Genomic DNA, 24,909 nt, shown 5'->3' on the forward strand with positions numbered 1-24,909 from the left:
CACCAAAGAGTGCACATGGCATCATGAGTCCCCTATATATGGTTCTCTTTGCGCGGGAACTGAGTCCCCAATCGACTCGAAGCACCCGTGCTAGCCCTGCGACAACTCCAGACAGCCGATCTCGAAGTGTCGAGATATGCGGTAGAAAGCTCAACCGCTCGCCGACTAGGATGCCAAGGTACCGGCATTTGATGACGTACGGTAGGCTTGTTCCAGCAAAACGCACCGTCGGTCTCCTTTGTTGCGAAAGCTTCCCTTTCAGCAACATGATTGCCGTCTTGCTGGTGGACACACTCACTCCAACTTCAGATCCCCAGGCTCCCACGATGCTCATCAACTGCTCGCCTTTTCGCTCCAGATCGGCACGGGAATTCCCGTCGACGAAAAGTAGCAAGTCATCTGCATACGCGCTCACAGCACAATGTGGCTCTAAGCGCTGAAGCAGCACATCCATCAGAAGGTTCCAAATGAATGGACCACTAATGGACCCTTGCGGGCAGCCCCGTGTGACCGAGACTGTGGCTGCTTCATACCTGCTGATGATGCTTGCCCTTCGGCCGGAGAAGTAGCTTTTCCACAAGCTTATCTCACGACAGCCGACGTCGACAAGCCGATTGAGTACTGCGCTCCACTCCACATTGTCAAATGCTCCCTTGAAATCGACAAAGATTCCAAGGACGTATCGCGACGTGGTGTTGGCGACTGTGGTTGAGGCATGCCTCCAGGCATCCTCCACGCAGCGTCCAGGCCGAAATCCAAACTGCCATCTGCATCCATCCGGTAGCACCTCCTTGAGTCGATTCACCATGAGTCCTTCGAGCACCTTTCCGAACACTGGCAAAAGGCATATGCCACGATAGGACGAAGGATCGCTCCTGTCCTTGTCGGGCCCCTTTACCAGCGGTATCACTCTCGGGTGTTTCCACTCGTCAGGGAAGTATCCTTCCGAGAGGCATCGAGAGTACAGCGACGTCAGGTGCTCCGGAATGGCACGCCATACCTCCTTGACGATGCCACCCGTGATGCCATCCATACCCGGAGATCTCCGACTTTTCAGCCTGGAGACGCAGGTCGCCACCTCGAAGGATTCGAGAATTGGCGGTGCACCAGGGTGTACGTCCACGCGTGCAGTCGACTCCGCAACTGGAAAAAAGTTGCGAAGAAGCACGTTTGCGCAGTCGAGCCAATTTACGACAAGCGCGCCGTTCGACCGAAGACATCCGAGATCGGTTGTCTTCTTCCGGCCTCGGCATATTCGGTAGACATGCCCCCATGGATCATCTTTGTGCCGTCCCACGAAGTCCCGCCAGTTTTGCTCCTTTGTCGTCAGGATAAGCTTCTTGTACTGGGCTGAAGCAAGCCTCAGACCAGCAGCAAGTTGCCCAGCGTCATCGGTGCCACTCCGACGAGCTTCCTGCAGCCTCCGCCTCAGTCTCCGGACCTCTTGGCGTTTGGTACTTAGTTCAGGATTCCACCATATTACTTTTCTCCTTTCTGCAGGTATCCTGCGCCCCATCACTCTGTCGCACACGTCCTGTACGGTAGAGCGGAGGGCAGACACTCGTTCATCCAACGGCGATTCCTCCAGTTCCTCGAGACCTCCCGCTGCACTCCTCAATTCTTCACCGAATCTTCGCCAACTTACATTGGAGAGTCTCCATTGCGGTACCGGAGCTAGGCTCTCAACGGCCCTATTGGGATCTGGGGTAACCTCAACAGTGATAATGTTGTGGTCACTGAGATCCCAGAAGTCTACTCTCCACTCGAACATAGCCCATGCTCGCGCTGCTTCGTTGGCAAAGGTCACGTCGATATCGCTACTGGAGCGAATATTATCAAACGTGAACACCTGGCTGGCTGTGTTGAGCACACAGGCACCGCTTGCGATGATCCACTCGGTCAAGTGCTGTCCCCGTTCGCGGCGCAGACTATCTCCAGAGTTGGGTGGAGATTTACTGAACCACATGGGGGACACGGCGTTAGCATCTATTCCGAGGATTGTCGGTGTCGTGCTGGCTAACAGCAGGACCGAATCCAGGTAGTCGGTGTAGGGCTCCAGAGCAGCTCTATGCCGGCAGTATGCGGAGGCCAGAAAGATAGTGCCGTATCTTCCCGTGACACTCACGCACACTCCGTACTCCGTCGTCAGGCTCTCGATGGGCATGCAGATGGCGCTTGCATCATCCACTATGATGGCGGCTTTCCTCCTTCTGTCGGCGAAGATCCTCATCCCTCCAGGGAGTCCAGTGATCCTTTGGGCTGCGTCCACGTAGGGCTCCTGGACTAGTGCGAACAGGTGGCCAGCATCTCTCACCCGCTTGGCAAGCTCGATGAAAGCGCAGCGGCCTCTACCACAATTCGCTTGGATGAAACTAAACATATTAGTGTCTAGCTTGCACCCTCGCTAGCAGTGCGCCATAGATCGGGCAACCACCCGAGAGCATGAAGTGCCCTGAGGGTAGCCCCTTATGGCGGCAGTTTCGACAGTCCACCGGGTTCCTGCACTGCGCCGCGACGTGGTCGTCCTGTCCGCACTGGCGGCAGACCTGATTTTTGTTCCGGCAGTCGACCAGTTTGTGGTCGAAACCTAGGCATCTATGACATGCGTAGGTGCGCACCTGTGAACGGCATCTGTACGAGAACCACTTCACGTACACTCTGCCTTCCAAAACGGCCAGCGCCTGGTCGTTTACCTCCAGCGTCACATTAATTGTGGCGCCGTTTTCGGCTGACCAGGGCTTTGTGGCCAGGACTACCGCCTTCTGGAAGTCCTTCATGGACCATCCCTCGAAGTTCTTCTCCTTCAGCTCCATCATGAACTCCTCGTGCCCGATAGTGGTGTCCACGTCCTGGACGATCACCCGGGGCTTCGCGGCGGTGTTCTGCGACACCTTGAGGCCAACTTCGGCGAACTTGGCGGATGCGACGACCTTTGTCATCTCCGCCTGAGATGGCGTGCGAATAATCGCGCCGCCCCTCTTGAGTTCTCGCACCTCGTGCACCCTAACGCCCAGGGCGGGCGCAACCTCTTTGCGGATTTTGTCCGCAATCTGTCGTCCCGAAAGTGCCGGGTCGTCACAAGCAACGACCGCGGACCACGTTTCGCGAATGGCGCTTCGTGGTGCGGCTACAGGGGCAGCAGGTTGCGCCGCGAGGTGCGCGCCTCGTGCAGCGGTGGCTGCGTAGGAGGCAACCGAAGCGACAGGTGTCAGTGCTGGCTGTCTCCTGGCACGATCTTCCAACACTCCAAATTGCACCATCATGGCAGCGATGACCTCCTCGTATCGATTTATCGTCTCCTGGATTTCCCCTGCCAACCGCGGGGTGGTCGCCGAGGAAACGAGTGCCTTCGAGTGAGCTATGCGGATATCCGCTAGCACTCCCGCGATGGCACCGCTACCCTTCATCACCCTCTCCGTTATGGAGAGCACGGGTGCTGGGGCAACAAACGTTGCAGCGTTGTCAGCGGCAGCTGCAGGGACATTTGCGGCTGGCTTCACGGCGGTGACTCCATATGCGGCAGCATTCCCGGCGGCATTTTCGGCGGCACTCTCGGCGACATTTCCAGTGGCATTTCCGGCGGCGTTCGCTACTGCGATCGCAGCGGCCTTCGCAGCAGCCTTCGCGGTGGCCTTCATTGCGGCGAGTTTAGCGACGATGGACTGAGACTCGTCGTCAGCTACCGGTGCAGCTGGGTGCGTCGGCATCTCAAGGGACGATGGTGCGTCCTCTTCCTCGAATGGCTCCGGCGTGTCCTGCGCACCACCCACGGCGACCACCTTCGCACGCGATGCCTCCCTCGGCGTCGCCTTGTGCCCCTTGCCACGCTTGCGTCCTCTTCCACCGCGGGTTGAGCTACACGCGCGACTGCTGCCACTTTCGCTTCCCGACTCGGCAAGCTCCATTTTGGTGATAGATGATGCCATCTATCGGCCAAAACCCTAACTAAAAATTTAGTTAAGTTGGGACTTACACCCGTTTCTCTTTTCGCTGATCCGGTAGCCCGATCAGCTGATTTGCTGATGCTCCGATGCTTGAACCACTTAGCGAAGACACACACTATTAGCCGAGTTCCACACCCAACAGCTGTTACCAGGCGGTCTGTGCCTAAATAAGGCAAACGCCTCTCTCGAAGAGAGCGTCTCTCTCACCACGCACGTGGTGCGATGGAAAATTCCCGAATGGAAAAACGCGAATTTCCCACTGTCCGCACACTTTTTCACTCAGAAATCACGCACAACGTATTTGCACACGCGAAATACAAATTTCGACACTATTTGCAGCACCGTGGCTAGCGTATTACCGCAGATATTCGATTTCCTCGCGGAGCGTACGAAAAACACGTCTACTCCCGTGAGCAATCCAAAATCGACTGAGTAGATGAGTAGATAGGGACAGTAGGAATCTCGTTAATCCATTCATGCGCGTCACTAATTAGATGACGAGGCATTTGGCTACCTTAAGAGAGTCATAGTTACTCCCGCCGTTGACCCGCGCTTACTTGAATTTCTTCACTTTGACATTCAGAGCACTGGGCAGAAATCACATTGTGTCAACACCCGCTAGGGCCATCACAATGCTTTGTTTTAATTAGACAGTCGGATTCCCCAAGTCCGTGCCAGTTCTGAATTGATTGTTAATTGATAATCGTTATAATTAATAAGAACTAATTGGTTTGACCCAATTAGTATTCTTAAAAATTTTAGCAAGAAAGTTCCACAATTGGCTACGTAACTAACTATCCGGGGAACAAGTAACTAACATAAATGCTAGAAACTCTATTTACCCAGAACGAGCACATAAACCATGTTATTGTTTCCCAATCAAGCCCGACTATCTCAATCTTCAGAGCCAATCCTTATCCCGAAGTTACGGATCTAATTTGCCGACTTCCCTTACCTACATTATTCTATCGACTAGAGACTCTTCACCTTGGAGACCAGCTGCGGATATTGGTACGGCCTGTTGAGAAGTTTGCGTGTCCCCACCATAAATTTTCAAGGTCCGAGGAGAAAATATCGACACAACAGTATATGTCATGCTCTTCTAGCCCATCTACCATATCTCTCTGCGAAAGACTTCCATGGTAGTACGGCTATAAAACAGAAAAGAAAACTCTTCCGATATCTCTCGACGGCTTCTTTATGGTCGTTCCTGTTGCCAGGATGAGCACGAGGCCCATATTTAATAACAAACGGATACTCAACAGGTTACGGAATTGGAACCGTATTCCCTTTCGTTCAAAATTATTCAAGTATATTATATTAGCTTGATTTGTATATATTGCGTTTTTGGTTTTACTTGAAAATTTTCGGCTTTCGCCTTGAACTTAGGACCGACTAACTCGTGATCAACCACTGTTCACACGAAACCCTTCTCCACTTCAGTCCTCCAAGGTCTCATTCGATTATTTGCTACTACCACCAAGATCTGTACCAATGGCAGCTCCATGCAGGCTTACGCCAAACACTTCTACGCATACCATTGTACCTTCCTACTCACTAAAGTTTCAAAATTTATATCACAAGTAATATAAATCATCTACTTTAGCGGTAATGTATAGGTATACAACTTAAGCGCCATCCATTTTAAGGGCTAGTTGCTTCGGCAGGTGAGTTGTTACACACTCCTTAGCGGATTTCGACTTCCATGATCACCGTCCTGCTGTTTTAAGCAACCAACGCCTTTCATGGTATCTGCATGAGTTGTTAATTTGGGCACCGTAACATTACGTTTGGTTCATCCCACAGCGCCAGTTCTGCTTACCAAAAGTGGCCCACTGGGCACATTATATCATAACCTTAAACTTCATATCAAGAAAGTTAAGGTTCTTACCCATTTAAAGTTTGAGAATAGGTTAAGATCGTTTCGACCCTAAGGCCTCTAATCATTCGCTTTACCAGATAAGATTATTTTATATAATATTAAAATGCACCAGCTATCCTGAGGGAAACTTCGGAAGGAACCAGCTACTAGATGGTTCGATTGGTCTTTCGCCCCTATACTCAATTCTGACAATCGATTTGCACGTCAGAACTGTTTCGGTCTTCCATCAGGGTTTCCCCTGACTTCAACCTGATCAAGTATAGTTCACCATCTTTCGGGTCACAGCATATATGCTCAAGGTACGTTCCAGTTAGAGGCATAAATAATATAAATATCATTATACATAACTATATAGAACGCCCCGGGATTGTGTTAATTAGCTATAAATAGTTAAAAAACTAATCCCATTATTAGTCAAGTTAATTACGCTATTAGGTTTATATCCCAATAACTTGCACATATGTTAGACTCCTTGGTCCGTGTTTCAAGACGGGTCCCGAAGGTATCCTGAATCTTTCGCATTGTTAATCCTACAAGTGCATATAATAAACACAAAAATCAATGATAATCATGCCATTATATAATTCCGAAAAATTAACGCACTGTATTCATATAAATCTATCAGCACTTTATCAAATTAATAACATTTATTCTGTGTTAAAATGCAAGCAATTTAATTTGAATAAACTATAAGTTATATTTTATGATAAATTTGGTATGCTAATAGATTACAATGTCCTTATATGGAAAAAATGCACACTATTATCATAATATTGTTTAAATATTACAATTTTAATGATGAATTTTCCATAACGGATATTCAGGTTCATCGGGCTTAACCTCTAAGCAGTTTCACGTACTGTTTAACTCTCTATTCAGAGTTCTTTTCAACTTTCCCTCACGGTACTTGTTTACTATCGGTCTCATGGTTATATTTAGTTTTAGATGGAGTTTACCACCCACTTAGTGCTGCACTATCAAGCAACACGACTCTTTGGAAACATCATCTAGTAATCATTAACGTTATACGGGCCTGGCACCCTCTATGGGTAAATGGCCTCATTTAAGAAGGACTTAAATCGTTAATTTCTCATACTAGAATATTGACGCTCCATACACTGCATCTCACATTTGCCATATAGACAAAGTGACTTAGTGCTGAACTGATTTCTTTTCGCTCGCCGCTACTAAGAAAATCCTTGTTAGTTTCTTTTCCTCCCCTAATTAATATGCTTAAATTCAGGGGGTAGTCCCATATGAGTTGAGGTTGTATATAACTTTTATTTGCAATTAATTCTTTATATATAATGATAAAACATTTTATTAAATTCGTTTAAAGCTGACGTATATATATATTAATGGCATTTATTTGTAACGAATTAACGAAGAATAATAATATTGTCAACGTTTTTCATATTTCAAATCATTAATAAGAGACAATTCTAGATAATATTTTATGCTAGACATTTCTCAGTATTATTTGATTGAAAAAGAAAATATTCCTCTTCGTTTTTCTCAAAGTTTAATTACTATTGTGAGATAATGTTTTTCATATATTTGTTAATATTATGAATAAAATAATTAAATTATTTTTATCCAATAATATACCATATGCTTATAAAATTTTATTATAAAATTTGTATAAACAACTTAATTAGCATAGTCTTACAACCCTCAACCATATGTAGTCCAAGCAGCACTATAAAATTAATTAAAGTACATAACAGCATGGACTGCGATATGCGTTCAAAATGTCGATGTTCATGTGTCCTGCAGTTCACACGATGACGCACAGTTTGCTGCGTTCTTCATCGACCCATGAGCCGAGTGATCCACCGCTTAGAGTTTTATAATATTGGTTTTAAATTTGGTCAAATATGTTTTTATTGAAAGAAATTAAAAATACACCATTTTACTGGCATATATCAATTCCTTCAATAAATGTATTTATATACCTAAAATAAATGCTGCGAAATGTCTTAGTTTTATATAAACAATATATATCAAAGTATTATTTGTAATGGCATTTGTTTGTTAATATATATTGATAATTTTATATAAAACATTAACCTGAAACCAGGTACAACATTGTATATTTTAGGTTGTTGCATTATCCAATGTATGATCATCATCAAATTAGTTGGCCAATACATCTCGCAACGCGTGTATATTATGGTCCATATACACACAAAAGTTTATAATAAATATATAAAATATATTTTATTATATTAATAATTCGATTTGCTTGTTCGAATTTTATGTTTGTTTCTATTTAATTTATTTGTAATAATATTATATTATTACAATATTTCGATTTGCTTGTTCGAAATTTATTTGATCTTTTACTTTTAAGATCATATTTTTGGTATAATTATTATTATAATTATTATGTATATATATATATATATTGGTAATTTGTATTAAATTTGTATTAACAAATTTTTTTATTAACGGTAAGGATATTATACAATAATGATCCTTCCGCAGGTTCACCTACGGAAACCTTGTTACGACTTTTACTTCCTCTAAATAATCAAGTTCGGTCAACTTTTGCGAAACAACCGTAACACACAAGGCGTCACAGTGATCACGTCCGGAGACCTCACTAAATAATTCAATCGGTAGTAGCGACGGGCGGTGTGTACAAAGGGCAGGGACGTAATCAATGCGAGTTAATGACTCACACTTACTGGGAATTCCAAGTTCATGTGAACAGTTTCAGTTCACAATCCCAAGCATGAAAGTGGTTCAGCGGTTTACCCGGACCTCTCGGTCTAGGAAATACACGTTGATACTTTCATTGTAGCGCGCGTGCAGCCCAGGACATCTAAGGGCATCACAGACCTGTTATTGCTCAATCTCATTATTGCTAGACGCAATTTGTCCATTTAAGAAGCTAGTGTCCTTATAATGGGACAAACCAACAGGTACGGCTCCACTTATATAAACACATTCAAACACAATAAACATTTTACTGCCACCATGAATGAAGGCTATATAAGCTTCAACACCATAATCCTGAAGATATCTATTTAATATATTTGAGTCTCGTTCGTTATCGGAATTAACCAGACAAATCACTCCACGAACTAAGAACGGCCATGCACCACCACCCATAGATTCGAGAAAGAGCTATCAATCTGTCTTACACACTTATGTTCGGACCTGGTAAGTTTTCCCGTGTTGAGTCAAATTAAGCCGCAGGCTCCACTCCTGGTGGTGCCCTTCCGTCAATTCCTTTAAGTTTCAGCTTTGCAACCATACTTCCCCCGGAGCCCAAAAGCTTTGGTTTCCCGGGAAGCGACTGAGAGAGCCATAAAAGTAGCTACACCCAATTGCTAGCTGGCATCGTTTATGGTTAGAACTAGGGCGGTATCTGATCGCCTTCGAACCTCTAACTTTCGTTCTTGATTAATGAAAACATCTTTGGCAAATGCTTTCGCTTAAGTTAGTCTTACGACGGTCCAAGAATTTCACCTCTCGCGTCGTAATACTAATGCCCCCAAACTGCTTCTATTAATCATTACCTCTTGATCTGAAAACCAATGAAAGCAGAACAGAGGTCTTATTTCATTATCCCATGCACAGAATATTCAGGCATTTGAAGCCTGCTTTAAGCACTCTAATTTGTTCAAAGTAATTGTACCGGCCCACAATAACACTCGTTTAAGAGCACTAATGCAGGTTTTTAAATAGGAGGAACATATGAAAAAATACAAGTATTTAAACACATATAAGAACTCCACCGGTAATACGCTTACATACATAAAGGTATAGTACTAACCACAATTGTAAGTTGTACTACCCGTATGAAGCACAAGTTCAACTACGAACGTTTTAACCGCAACAACTTTAATATACGCTATTGGAGCTGGAATTACCGCGGCTGCTGGCACCAGACTTGCCCTCCAATTGGTCCTTGTTAAAGGATTTAAAGTGTACTCATTCCAATTACAGGGCCTCGGATATGAGTCCTGTATTGTTATTTTTCGTCACTACCTCCCCGAGCTGGGAGTGGGTAATTTACGCGCCTGCTGCCTTCCTTAGATGTGGTAGCCGTTTCTCAGGCTCCCTCTCCGGAATCGAACCCTGATTCCCCGTTACCCGTTGCAACCATGGTAGTCCTAGATACTACCATCAAAAGTTGATAGGGCAGACATTTGAAAGATCTGTCGTCGGTACAAGACCATACGATCTGCATGTTATCTAGAGTTCAACCAATATAACGATCTTGCGATCGCTTGGTTTTAGCCTAATAAAAGCACATGTCCCATAAGGTTCATGTTTTAATTGCATGTATTAGCTCTAGAATTACCACAGTTATCCAAGTAACTGTTAACGATCTAAGGAACCATAACTGATATAATGAGCCTTTTGCGGTTTCACTTTTAATTCGTGTGTACTTAGACATGCATGGCTTAATCTTTGAGACAAGCATATAACTACTGGCAGGATCAACCAGAATAATGTTTTCGTTCATATTTCATTCATATTTTTTGAATAGAAATTAGTAATATAAATATAATAGATTTTATTTCCATTTTATATGTTCGGTTTTTCTTAAATATTGATTTTAATTCAATATTTTTTTTTTGCTTTGTGAAATAATTCTATTTTAATTCGAATACGGCCATTTTTATATGGCATTCGTATACGTTCTTTAATTTTTACTTGTTTCGCCACTAATATAACAAGTTTATAATTGATGTTAAAGAAAAAGTACAACTTTTTTATAACACAATTTTCAATATATATTGTTCTTTCTATAAGTTTTTATTATATTATATATACATATTTCATTCTAAAATATCATTTTTGTTCAACATACATAATTATTGTATCCACACATGTACAATTTTTGTTTAACCAATATAAATATTGAGTTAAATCATTTGCATTTTGATGATAAATTTAAAATTTATCTTTTCCATATAACTCTCTGGTAATATATGATATAAAACCGAGCGCATATGAAATTATTTTGATCACTAATATTGCAATTATATTTTATTATAATGCTTTTTGTAAACACATTGTACCGGCAAGCGATACTCTGTGCCCAAACGACAGGGGATATAATAATTTAATATAAATTATCATATATACCTGCCACCAAAGATTAACGATAAAAGTCGGAAACAATTTGTTATTCTATATATAATAGAAACTTGACCTCTGTTTCACTTTATTATCATGGGTTTATAATATTAACCGCGTAGCCAAGTCTTAATTTCATTTAAGAAACAAATTTATACGGATAATATTTTGATTTTAATATATGTTGTTCTATTGATAACAAAAGTATATATTATAATATATTTTGTTCAATAGTAGATGGACTACTTACTGTACCATCCTTATTTTTTATTATTATTGATATACATTATATTGACAACAGCATATGATATTCATATGGTTTGTTCAATAATTAATTGGTGGACAACCACTGACCATCCTATAGTAGTTTTTGGCCACGACGTCTAAATATCGAAATTATTTAATTCCGTTTGCCACCCATACGATAGATATTAACTATCTATAATAATAATGTGTACGCATAAAATATTATATGTATATATATAGACCAACAGACAAGCACTTCACCCTATAGTAGTTTTTGGCCACGACGTCTATATATCGGGCATATTTAATTCTCTTTGCCACCCAACCAAAGATATTCACTTTTTTATATAAAGTATTATTTGATCATATTAATATAACCAATTATTTCTGCCATATTCATATAATTTCTTTATGAATTATTTTTTGGTCATATCCATATAATCTATATGCCGTATCCATATAATGAATACGGCATATCCATACAACTAGCCATATTTGTATGTCAATGTATATTTTATTATACATTTTTTTTCTTTATACATATAATATGGTATTTCCATATCGCTATAATTGAATTATATGTATAAGATATCATTTATATATAGCATTGCCAAAATAATATGATAAACATAAATTTTGAACAATACGGCCGGTCGGCGAGCACTGCCTCCCTATATATGTTTTTGGCCACGACGTCTAAATATTGGGTATTTTTCGTACTGCGGCCCCGGTGTATGTAAATTGGGCATATTTCGTACTGATGCCAACATATCTATATGACTCATTATTTTCTTCCATATCAATATAACTTCTTTTATTTCCATATTCAAGTAATTTCTTTATTTGCCATATCAATATAAAATATTTTTTGGTCATATTTATATAATCTATATGCCGTATCCATATAATGAATACGGCATATCCATACAACTAGCCATATTTGTATGTCAATGTATATTTTATTATACATTTTTTTTCTTTATACATATAATATGGTATTTCCATATCGCTATAATTGAATTATATGTATAAGATATCATTTATATATAGCATTGCCAAAATAATATGATAAACATAAATTTTGAACAATACGGCCGGTCGGCGAGCACTGCCTCCCTATATATGTTTTTGGCCACGACGTCTAAATATTGGGTATTTTTCGTACTGCGGCCCCGGTGTATGTAAATTGGGCATATTTCGTACTGATGCCAACATATCTATATGACTCATTATTTTCTTCCATATCAATATAACTTCTTTTATTTCCATATTCAAGTAATTTCTTTATTTGCCATATCAATATAAAATATTTTTTGGTCATATTTATATAATCTATATGCCGTATCCATATAATGAATACGGCATATCCATACAACTAGCCATATTTGTATGTCAATGTATATTTTATTATACATTTTTTTTCTTTATACATATAATATGGTATTTCCATATCGCTATAATTGAATTATATGTATAAGATATCATTTATATATAGCATTGCCAAAATAATATGATAAACATAAATTTTGAACAATACGGCCGGTCGGCGAGCACTGCCTCCCTATATATGTTTTTGGCCACGACGTCTAAATATTGGGTATTTTTCGTACTGCGGCCCCGGTGTATGTAAATTGGGCATATTTCGTACTGATGCCAACATATCTATATGACTCATTATTTTCTTCCATATCAATATAACTTCTTTTATTTCCATATTCAAGTAATTTCTTTATTTGCCATATCAATATAAAATATTTTTTGGTCATATTTATATAATCTATATGCCGTATCCATATAATGAATACGGCATATCCATACAACTAGCCATATTTGTATGTCAATGTATATTTTATTATACATTTTTTTTCTTTATACATATAATATGGTATTTCCATATCGCTATAATTGAATTATATGTATAAGATATCATTTATATATAGCATTGCCAAAATAATATGATAAACATAAATTTTGAACAATACGGCCGGTCGGCGAGCACTGCCTCCCTATATATGTTTTTGGCCACGACGTCTAAATATTGGGTATTTTTCGTACTGCGGCCCCGGTGTATGTAAATTGGGCATATTTCGTACTGATGCCAACATATCTATATGACTCATTATTTTCTTCCATATCAATATAACTTCTTTTATTTCCATATTCAAGTAATTTCTTTATTTGCCATATCAATATAAAATATTTTTTGGTCATATTTATATAATCTATATGCCGTATCCATATAATGAATACGGCATATCCATACAACTAGCCATATTTGTATGTCAATGTATATTTTATTATACATTTTTTTTCTTTATACATATAATATGGTATTTCCATATCGCTATAATTGAATTATATGTATAAGATATCATTTATATATAGCATTGCCAAAATAATATGATAAACATAAATTTTGAACAATACGGCCGGTCGGCGAGCACTGCCTCCCTATATATGTTTTTGGCCACGACGTCTAAATATTGGGTATTTTTCGTACTGCGGCCCCGGTGTATGTAAATTGGGCATATTTCGTACTGATGCCAACATATCTATATGACTCATTATTTTCTTCCATATCAATATAACTTCTTTTATTTCCATATTCAAGTAATTTCTTTATTTGCCATATCAATATAAAATATTTTTTGGTCATATTTATATAATCTATATGCCGTATCCATATAATGAATACGGCATATCCATACAACTAGCCATATTTGTATGTCAATGTATATTTTATTATACATTTTTTTTCTTTATACATATAATATGGTATTTCCATATCGCTATAATTGAATTATATGTATAAGATATCATTTATATATAGCATTGCCAAAATAATATGATAAACATAAATTTTGAACAATACGGCCGGTCGGCGAGCACTGCCTCCCTATATATGTTTTTGGCCACGACGTCTAAATATTGGGTATTTTTCGTACTGCGGCCCCGGTGTATGTAAATTGGGCATATTTCGTACTGATGCCAACATATCTATATGACTCATTATTTTCTTCCATATCAATATAACTTCTTTTATTTCCATATTCAAGTAATTTCTTTATTTGCCATATCAATATAAAATATTTTTTGGTCATATTTATATAATCTATATGCCGTATCCATATAATGAATACGGCATATCCATACAACTAGCCATATTTGTATGTCAATGTATATTTTATTATACATTTTTTTTCTTTATACATATAATATGGTATTTCCATATCGCTATAATTGAATTATATGTATAAGATATCATTTATATATAGCATTGCCAAAATAATATGAAAAACATAAATTTTGAACAATACAACCGGTCGGCGAGCACTGCCTCCCTATATATGTTTTTGGCCACGACGTCTAAATATTGGGTATTTATCGTACTGCGGCTCCGGTGTATGTAAATTGGGCATATTTCGTACTGATGCCACCATATCCATATAACTTATTTTTTGTTCTATATCTATATAATTAATTTTTTTCCATACCTATAACTATTAAACTAATTTTTTTCCATATCCATACTTGAACTTATTATTTTTCCCATATCCATATAACTCGTTTTTTCCATATCCACACTAGAATTTAGTATTTATCCCATATCCATATAAATCATTATTTACCATATCAATATAACTAATATTTTTCCATATTCATACTAGAACTTATTATTTCTTTAATATTCATATAACTCAATATTTTTTCATATCCATACTAGAACTTATTCTTTTTCCCATATCCATACTAGAACTTATAAATTTTCCCATATTCATATAACTAATTTTTTTCATATCCATACTAGAACATTATATTTTTGCCATATCTATATAACTCATTTTATTCCATATCCATACTAGAACTTATTATTTCTTTAATATCCATATAACTTAATATTTTTCCATATCCATACCAGAACTTTTTATTTTTCCCATATCCATAGAACTAATTTTTTTCATATCCATACTAGAACCTAATTTTCTTCCTATATCCATATAACTTATTATTTACTATTACAATATAATTAATTTTTTCCATATCCATACTAGAGCTTATTATCTCTTCAATATCCATAAAACTCAATATTTTTTCATATCCATACTAGAACTGATTATTTTTCCCATATCCATACTAGAACTCAGTATTCTTCCCATATCCATACTACAACTTAGTATTTTTCCCATATGCATATAACTCATTATTTAGCATATCAATATAACTAATTTTTTTCCATATCCATACTAGAACTTATTATTTCTTTAATATCCATATAACTCAATATTTTTTTATATCCATACTAGAACTTATTATTTTTCCCATATCCATACTAGAACTTATAAATTTTCCCATATTCATATAACTAATTTTTTTCATATCCATACTAGAACATTAAATTTTTTGCCATATCTATATAACTCATTTTATTCCATATCCATACTAGAACTTATTATTTCTTTAATATCCATATAACTCAATATTTTTTCATATCCATACTAGAACTTATCATTTTTCCCATATTCATATAACTCATTTTTCCATATCCATACTAGAACTCTGTATTCTTTTCCATATCCATATAACTCATTTTTTTTTTCATATCCATACTAGAACTTATTATTTTTCCCATATCCACATAACTCATTTTTTTCATATCCATACTAGAACTTGTTATTTTTCCCATATCCATATAACTCATTTTTTTCATATCCATACTAGAACTTAATATTATTTTCATATCCATATAACTCATGTTTGGACTTGGAATATTTTTATACACGTCACTAATAGGATGACGATTCAGTTGGCTACCTTAAGAGGTACATATACTTGCATATGTCTCTTACTTGTATGTTCGGACTTAGAATATTTTTATACACGTCACTAATAGGATGACGATTCAGTTGGCTACCTTAAGAGGTACATATACTTGCATATGTCTCTTACTTGTATGTTCGGACTTAGAATATTTTTATACACGTCACTAATAGGATGACGATTCAGTTGGCTACCTTAAGAGGTACATATACTTGCATATGTCTCTTATTTGCATGTTCGGACTTAGAATATTTTTATACGCGTCACTAATAGGATGACGATTCAGTTGGCTACCTTAAGAGGTACATATACTTGCATATGTCTCTTACTTGTATGTTCGGACTTAGAATATTTTTATACACGTCACTAATAGGATGACGATTCAGTTGGCTACCTTAAGAGGTACATATACTTGCATATGTCTCTTACTTGTATGTTCGGACTTAGAATATTTTTATACACGTCACTAATAGGATGACGATTCAGTTGGCTACCTTAAGAGGTACATATACTTGCATATGTCTCTTACTTGTATGTTCGGACTTAGAATATTTGTATACACGTCACTAATAGGATGACGATTCAGTTGGCTACCTTAAGAAGTACATATACTTGCATATGTCTCTTATTTGCATGTTCGGACTTAGAATATTTTTATACGCGTCACTAATAGGATGACGATACATATGGCTACCATTGTTAAATATATTTAAATAAAATTTATTTAAATATAATTATTATTTTATATATATATATTTTATATATATATATATTCTGACTTAAAAAAGCCAAACAAAATAAACACAATTAAATTTATGTTTATTATCGAATCATCAAGCAAAGGATAAGCTTCAGTGGATCGCAGTATGGCAGCTGCTCAACCACTTACAACACCTTGCCTGTTACAAAAGTCGTTTACAATTGATTCTAGGCTTTGTCATTGTATTAAATAATGCTTTTATATGTAACTAGCGCGGCATCAGGTGATCGAAGATCCTCCCAATTTACTATGTTACAAATTACATTGGCATCACATCCATTGTCGTTTATAAAGTAAATTATAAACTTTAAATGGTTTAGAAGCCATACAATGCAAATTGCCCCTTATTTATCATTGCAGTCCAGCACGGATACGACCTTAGAGGCGTTCAGGCATAATCCAACGGACGTAGCGTCATACCACTGTTCGCTCGAACAAGTATTGTGCCATTGGTCCGTACCTGCGGTTCCTCTCGTACTACGCAGGAATGCTGTCGCAACAACGTTTTGTCATTAGTAGGGTAAAACTAACCTGTCTCACGACGGTCTAAACCCAGCTCACGTTCCCTTGCATGGGTGAACAATCCAACGCTTGGTGAATTTTGCTTCACAATGATAGGAAGAGCCGACATCGAAGGATCAAAAAGCGACGTCGCTATGAACGCTTGGCCGCCACAAGCCAGTTATCCCTATGGTAACTTTTCTGACACCTCTTGTTAAAAACTCTTTAAACCAAAAGGATCGATAGGCCGAGCTTTTGCTGTCCCTGTGTGTACTGAACACCGAGATCAAGTCAGCATTTGCCCTTTTGCTCTATGTGTGGTTTCTGTCCGCACTGAGCTGGCCTTGGGACACCTCCGTTATTATTTGAGAGATGTACCGCCCCAGTCAAACTCCCTACCTGGCAATGTCCTTGAATTGGATCATACCTGAGTAATTGGAGTTATACCAAATTTTCAAATCAAAAATACATAAATGCACCGTTTTATTAAAGAATTTGTTTGCGATTATATAACAAACTCGTGATACTTTGATCAAGAAGCTTGCATCAAAACCCAATACCATAAGATATAATAAATATATCCGTATAATGGCTAGGAAATGATACACGTTCCATTTAATCAAGTAAGTAAGGAAACAATAAGAGTAGTGGTATTTCATTGACGATACCAAACCGAAGTCTAATATCTCCCACTTATTCTACACCTCTTATGTCTCCTTACACTGCCAGATTAGAGTCAAGCTCAAAAGGGTCTTCTTTCCCCGCTAATTATTCCAAGCCCGTTCCCTTGGCTGTGGTTTCGCTAGATAGTAGATAGGGACAGTAGGAATCTCGTTAATCCATTCATGCGCGTCACTAATTAGATGACGAGGCATTTGGCTACCTTAAGAGAGTCATAGTTACTCCCGCCGTTGACCCGCGCTTACTTGAATTTCTTCACTTTGACATTCAGAGCACTGGGCAGAAATCACATTGTGTCAACACCCGCTAGGGCCATCACAATGCTTTGTTTTAATTAGACAGTCGGATTCCCCAAGTCCGTGCCAGTTCTGAATTGATTGTTAATTGATAATCGTTATAATTAATAAGAACTAATTGGTTTGACCCAATTAGTATTCTTAAAAATTTTAGCAAGAAAGTTCCACAATTGGCTACGTAACTAACTATCCGGGGAACAAGTAACTAACATAAATGCTAGAAACTCTATTTACCCAGAACGAGCACATAAACCATGTTATTGTTTCCCAATCAAGCCCGACTATCTCAATCTTCAGAGCCAATCCTTATCCCGAAGTTACGGATCTAATTTGCCGACTTCCCTTACCTACATTATTCTATCGACTAGAGACTCTTCACCTTGGAGACCAGCTGCGGATATTGGTACGGCCTGTTGAGAAGTTTGCGTGTCCCCACCATAAATTTTCAAGGTCCGAGGAGAAAATATCGACACAACAGTATATGTCATGCTCTTCTAGCCCATCTACCATATCTCTCTGCGAAAGACTTCCATGGTAGTACGGCTATAAAACAGAAAAGAAAACTCTTCCGATATCTCTCGACGGCTTCTTTATGGTCGTTCCTGTTGCCAGGATGAGCACGAGGCCCATATTTAATAACAAACGGATACTCAACAGGTTACGGAATTGGAACCGTATTCCCTTTCGTTCAAAATTATTCAAGTATATTATATTAGCTTGATTTGTATATATTGCGTTTTTGGTTTTACTTGAAAATTTTCGGCTTTCGCCTTGAACTTAGGACCGACTAACTCGTGATCAACCACTGTTCACACGAAACCCTTCTCCACTTCAGTCCTCCAAGGTCTCATTCGATTATTTGCTACTACCACCAAGATCTGTACCAATGGCAGCTCCATGCAGGCTTACGCCAAACACTTCTACGCATACCATTGTACCTTCCTACTCACTAAAGTTTCAAAATTTATATCACAAGTAATATAAATCATCTACTTTAGCGGTAATGTATAGGTATACAACTTAAGCGCCATCCATTTTAAGGGCTAGTTGCTTCGGCAGGTGAGTTGTTACACACTCCTTAGCGGATTTCGACTTCCATGATCACCGTCCTGCTGTTTTAAGCAACCAACGCCTTTCATGGTATCTGCATGAGTTGTTAATTTGGGCACCGTAACATTACGTTTGGTTCATCCCACAGCGCCAGTTCTGCTTACCAAAAGTGGCCCACTGGGCACATTATATCATAACCTTAAACTTCATATCAAGAAAGTTAAGGTTCTTACCCATTTAAAGTTTGAGAATAGGTTAAGATCGTTTCGACCCTAAGGCCTCTAATCATTCGCTTTACCAGATAAGATTATTTTATATAATATTAAAATGCACCAGCTATCCTGAGGGAAACTTCGGAAGGAACCAGCTACTAGATGGTTCGATTGGTCTTTCGCCCCTATACTCAATTCTGACAATCGATTTGCACGTCAGAACTGTTTCGGTCTTCCATCAGGGTTTCCCCTGACTTCAACCTGATCAAGTATAGTTCACCATCTTTCGGGTCACAGCATATATGCTCAAGGTACGTTCCAGTTAGAGGCATAAATAATATAAATATCATTATACATAACTATATAGAACGCCCCGGGATTGTGTTAATTAGCTATAAATAGTTAAAAAACTAATCCCATTATTAGTCAAGTTAATTACGCTATTAGGTTTATATCCCAATAACTTGCACATATGTTAGACTCCTTGGTCCGTGTTTCAAGACGGGTCCCGAAGGTATCCTGAATCTTTCGCATTGTTAATCCTACAAGTGCATATAATAAACACAAAAATCAATGATAATCATGCCATTATATAATTCCGAAAAATTAACGCACTGTATTCATATAAATCTATCAGCACTTTATCAAATTAATAACATTTATTCTGTGTTAAAATGCAAGCAATTTAATTTGAATAAACTATAAGTTATATTTTATGATAAATTTGGTATGCTAATAGATTACAATGTCCTTATATGGAAAAAATGCACACTATTATCATAATATTGTTTAAATATTACAATTTTAATGATGAATTTTCCATAACGGATATTCAGGTTCATCGGGCTTAACCTCTAAGCAGTTTCACGTACTGTTTAACTCTCTATTCAGAGTTCTTTTCAACTTTCCCTCACGGTACTTGTTTACTATCGGTCTCATGGTTATATTTAGTTTTAGATGGAGTTTACCACCCACTTAGTGCTGCACTATCAAGCAACACGACTCTTTGGAAACATCATCTAGTAATCATTAACGTTATACGGGCCTGGCACCCTCTATGGGTAAATGGCCTCATTTAAGAAGGACTTAAATCGTTAATTTCTCATACTAGAATATTGACGCTCCATACACTGCATCTCACATTTGCCATATAGACAAAGTGACTTAGTGCTGAACTGATTTCTTTTCGCTCGCCGCTACTAAGAAAATCCTTGTTAGTTTCTTTTCCTCCCCTAATTAATATGCTTAAATTCAGGGGGTAGTCCCATATGAGTTGAGGTTGTATATAACTTTTATTTGCAATTAATTCTTTATATATAATGATAAAACATTTTATTAAATTCGTTTAAAGCTGACGTATATATATATTAATGGCATTTATTTGTAACGAATTAACGAAGAATAATAATATTGTCAACGTTTTTCATATTTCAAATCATTAATAAGAGACAATTCTAGATAATATTTTATGCTAGACATTTCTCAGTATTATTTGATTGAAAAAGAAAATATTCCTCTTCGTTTTTCTCAAAGTTTAATTACTATTGTGAGATAATGTTTTTCATATATTTGTTAATATTATGAATAAAATAATTAAATTATTTTTATCCAATAATATACCATATGCTTATAAAATTTTATTATAAAATTTGTATAAACAACTTAATTAGCATAGTCTTACAACCCTCAACCATATGTAGTCCAAGCAGCACTATAAAATTAATTAAAGTACATAACAGCATGGACTGCGATATGCGTTCAAAATGTCGATGTTCATGTGTCCTGCAGTTCACACGATGACGCACAGTTTGCTGCGTTCTTCATCGACCCATGAGCCGAGTGATCCACCGCTTAGAGTTTTATAATATTGGTTTTAAATTTGGTCAAATATGTTTTTATTGAAAGAAATTAAAAATACACCATTTTACTGGCATATATCAATTCCTTCAATAAATGTATTTATATACCTAAAATAAATGCTGCGAAATGTCTTAGTTTTATATAAACAATATATATCAAAGTATTATTTGTAATGGCATTTGTTTGTTAATATATATTGATAATTTTATATAAAACATTAACCTGAAACCAGGTACAACATTGTATATTTTAGGTTGTTGCATTATCCAATGTATGATCATCATCAAATTAGTTGGCCAATACATCTCGCAACGCGTGTATATTATGGTCCATATACACACAAAAGTTTATAATAAATATATAAAATATATTTTATTATATTAATAATTCGATTTGCTTGTTCGAATTTTATGTTTGTTTCTATTTAATTTATTTGTAATAATATTATATTATTACAATATTTCGATTTGCTTGTTCGAAATTTATTTGATCTTTTACTTTTAAGATCATATTTTTGGTATAATTATTATTATAATTATTATGTATATATATATATATATTGGTAATTTGTATTAAATTTGTATTAACAAATTTTTTTATTAACGGTAAGGATATTATACAATAATGATCCTTCCGCAGGTTCACCTACGGAAACCTTGTTACGACTTTTACTTCCTCTAAATAATCAAGTTCGGTCAACTTTTGCGAAACAACCGTAACACACAAGGCGTCACAGTGATCACGTCCGGAGACCTCACTAAATAATTCAATCGGTAGTAGCGACGGGCGGTGTGTACAAAGGGCAGGGACGTAATCAATGCGAGTTAATGACTCACACTTACTGGGAATTCCAAGTTCATGTGAACAGTTTCAGTTCACAATCCCAAGCATGAAAGTGGTTCAGCGGTTTACCCGGACCTCTCGGTCTAGGAAATACACGTTGATACTTTCATTGTAGCGCGCGTGCAGCCCAGGACATCTAAGGGCATCACAGACCTGTTATTGCTCAATCTCATTATTGCTAGACGCAATTTGTCCATTTAAGAAGCTAGTGTCCTTATAATGGGACAAACCAACAGGTACGGCTCCACTTATATAAACACATTCAAACACAATAAACATTTTACTGCCACCATGAATGAAGGCTATATAAGCTTCAACACCATAATCCTGAAGATATCTATTTAATATATTTGAGTCTCGTTCGTTATCGGAATTAACCAGACAAATCACTCCACGAACTAAGAACGGCCATGCACCACCACCCATAGATTCGAGAAAGAGCTATCAATCTGTCTTACACACTTATGTTCGGACCTGGTAAGTTTTCCCGTGTTGAGTCAAATTAAGCCGCAGGCTCCACTCCTGGTGGTGCCCTTCCGTCAATTCCTTTAAGTTTCAGCTTTGCAACCATACTTCCCCCGGAGCCCAAAAGCTTTGGTTTCCCGGGAAGCGACTGAGAGAGCCATAAAAGTAGCTACACCCAATTGCTAGCTGGCATCGTTTATGGTTAGAACTAGGGCGGTATCTGATCGCCTTCGAACCTCTAACTTTCGTTCTTGATTAATGAAAACATCTTTGGCAAATGCTTTCGCTTAAGTTAGTCTTACGACGGTCCAAGAATTTCACCTCTCGCGTCGTAATACTAATGCCCCCAAACTGCTTCTATTAATCATTACCTCTTGATCTGAAAACCAATGAAAGCAGAACAGAGGTCTTATTTCATTATCCCATGCACAGAATATTCAGGCATTTGAAGCCTGCTTTAAGCACTCTAATTTGTTCAAAGTAATTGTACCGGCCCACAATAACACTCGTTTAAGAGCACTAATGCAGGTTTTTAAATAGGAGGAACATATGAAAAAATACAAGTATTTAAACACATATAAGAACTCCACCGGTAATACGCTTACATACATAAAGGTATAGTACTAACCACAATTGTAAGTTGTACTACCCGTATGAAGCACAAGTTCAACTACGAACGTTTTAACCGCAACAACTTTAATATACGCTATTGGAGCTGGAATTACCGCGGCTGCTGGCACCAGACTTGCCCTCCAATTGGTCCTTGTTAAAGGATTTAAAGTGTACTCATTCCAATTACAGGGCCTCGGATATGAGTCCTGTATTGTTATTTTTCGTCACTACCTCCCCGAGCTGGGAGTGGGTAATTTACGCGCCTGCTGCCTTCCTTAGATGTGGTAGCCGTTTCTCAGGCTCCCTCTCCGGAATCGAACCCTGATTCCCCGTTACCCGTTGCAACCATGGTAGTCCTAGATACTACCATCAAAAGTTGATAGGGCAGACATTTGAAAGATCTGTCGTCGGTACAAGACCATACGATCTGCATGTTATCTAGAGTTCAACCAATATAACGATCTTGCGATCGCTTGGTTTTAGCCTAATAAAAGCACATGTCCCATAAGGTTCATGTTTTAATTGCATGTATTAGCTCTAGAATTACCACAGTTATCCAAGTAACTGTTAACGATCTAAGGAACCATAACTGATATAATGAGCCTTTTGCGGTTTCACTTTTAATTCGTGTGTACTTAGACATGCATGGCTTAATCTTTGAGACAAGCATATAACTACTGGCAGGATCAACCAGAATAATGTTTTCGTTCATATTTCATTCATATTTTTTGAATAGAAATTAGTAATATAAATATAATAGATTTTATTTCCATTTTATATGTTCGGTTTTTCTTAAATATTGATTTTAATTCAATATTTTTTTTTTGCTTTGTGAAATAATTCTATTTTAATTCGAATACGGCCATTTTTATATGGCATTCGTATACGTTCTTTAATTTTTACTTGTTTCGCCACTAATATAACAAGTTTATAATTGATGTTAAAGAAAAAGTACAACTTTTTTATAACACAATTTTCAATATATATTGTTCTTTCTATAAGTTTTTATTATATTATATATACATATTTCATTCTAAAATATCATTTTTGTTCAACATACATAATTATTGTATCCACACATGTACAATTTTTGTTTAACCAATATAAATATTGAGTTAAATCATTTGCATTTTGATGATAAATTTAAAATTTATCTTTTCCATATAACTCTCTGGTAATATATGATATAAAACCGAGCGCATATGAAATTATTTTGATCACTAATATTGCAATTATATTTTATTATAATGCTTTTTGTAAACACATTGTACCGGCAAGCGATACTCTGTGCCCAAACGACAGGGGATATAATAATTTAATATAAATTATCATATATACCTGCCACCAAAGATTAACGATAAAAGTCGGAAACAATTTGTTATTCTATATATAATAGAAACTTGACCTCTGTTTCACTTATTATCATGGGTTTATAATATTAACCGCGTAGCCAAGTCTTAATTTCATTTAAGAAACAAATTTATACGGATAATATTTTGATTTTAATATATGTTGTTCTATTGATAACAAAAGTATATATTATAATATATTTTGTTCAATAGTAGATGGACTACTTACTGTACCATCCTTATTTTTTATTATTATTGATATACATTATATTGACAACAGCATATGATATTCA

At 37.4% G+C, this 24,909-nt stretch overlaps 5 non-coding genes and 1 pseudogene across 5 annotated transcripts; all 6 read right to left on the reverse strand.

Moving 5' to 3' along the window:
• Positions 1 to 4,347: 4,347 nt before the first annotated feature.
• Positions 4,348 to 7,096, reverse strand: LOC138914388 (large subunit ribosomal RNA; annotated as a pseudogene).
• Positions 7,097 to 7,494: 398 nt separating this feature from the next.
• Positions 7,495 to 7,673, reverse strand: LOC138914391 (5.8S ribosomal RNA). Its single transcript, XR_011420245.1, has one exon. It is a non-coding gene; the product is annotated as a 5.8S ribosomal RNA (ribosomal RNA).
• A 623-nt stretch (positions 7,674 to 8,296) lies between these two features.
• LOC138914382 (small subunit ribosomal RNA) lies at positions 8,297 to 10,291 on the reverse strand. Its single transcript, XR_011420238.1, has one exon. It is a non-coding gene; the product is annotated as a small subunit ribosomal RNA (ribosomal RNA).
• Positions 10,292 to 16,812: 6,521 nt separating this feature from the next.
• Positions 16,813 to 20,769, reverse strand: LOC138914386 (large subunit ribosomal RNA). Its single transcript, XR_011420242.1, has one exon. It is a non-coding gene; the product is annotated as a large subunit ribosomal RNA (ribosomal RNA).
• Positions 20,770 to 21,167: 398 nt separating this feature from the next.
• Positions 21,168 to 21,346, reverse strand: LOC138914392 (5.8S ribosomal RNA). Its single transcript, XR_011420246.1, has one exon. It is a non-coding gene; the product is annotated as a 5.8S ribosomal RNA (ribosomal RNA).
• Positions 21,347 to 21,969: 623 nt separating this feature from the next.
• LOC138914383 (small subunit ribosomal RNA) lies at positions 21,970 to 23,964 on the reverse strand. The gene has a single exon (XR_011420239.1). It is a non-coding gene; the product is annotated as a small subunit ribosomal RNA (ribosomal RNA).
• Positions 23,965 to 24,909: the final 945 nt, after the last annotated feature.

The sequence above is a fragment of the Drosophila takahashii genome, unplaced genomic scaffold (genome assembly GCF_030179915.1).
Source record: "Drosophila takahashii strain IR98-3 E-12201 unplaced genomic scaffold, DtakHiC1v2 scaffold_185, whole genome shotgun sequence".
Taxonomy (NCBI): Eukaryota; Metazoa; Arthropoda; class Insecta; order Diptera; family Drosophilidae; genus Drosophila; species Drosophila takahashii.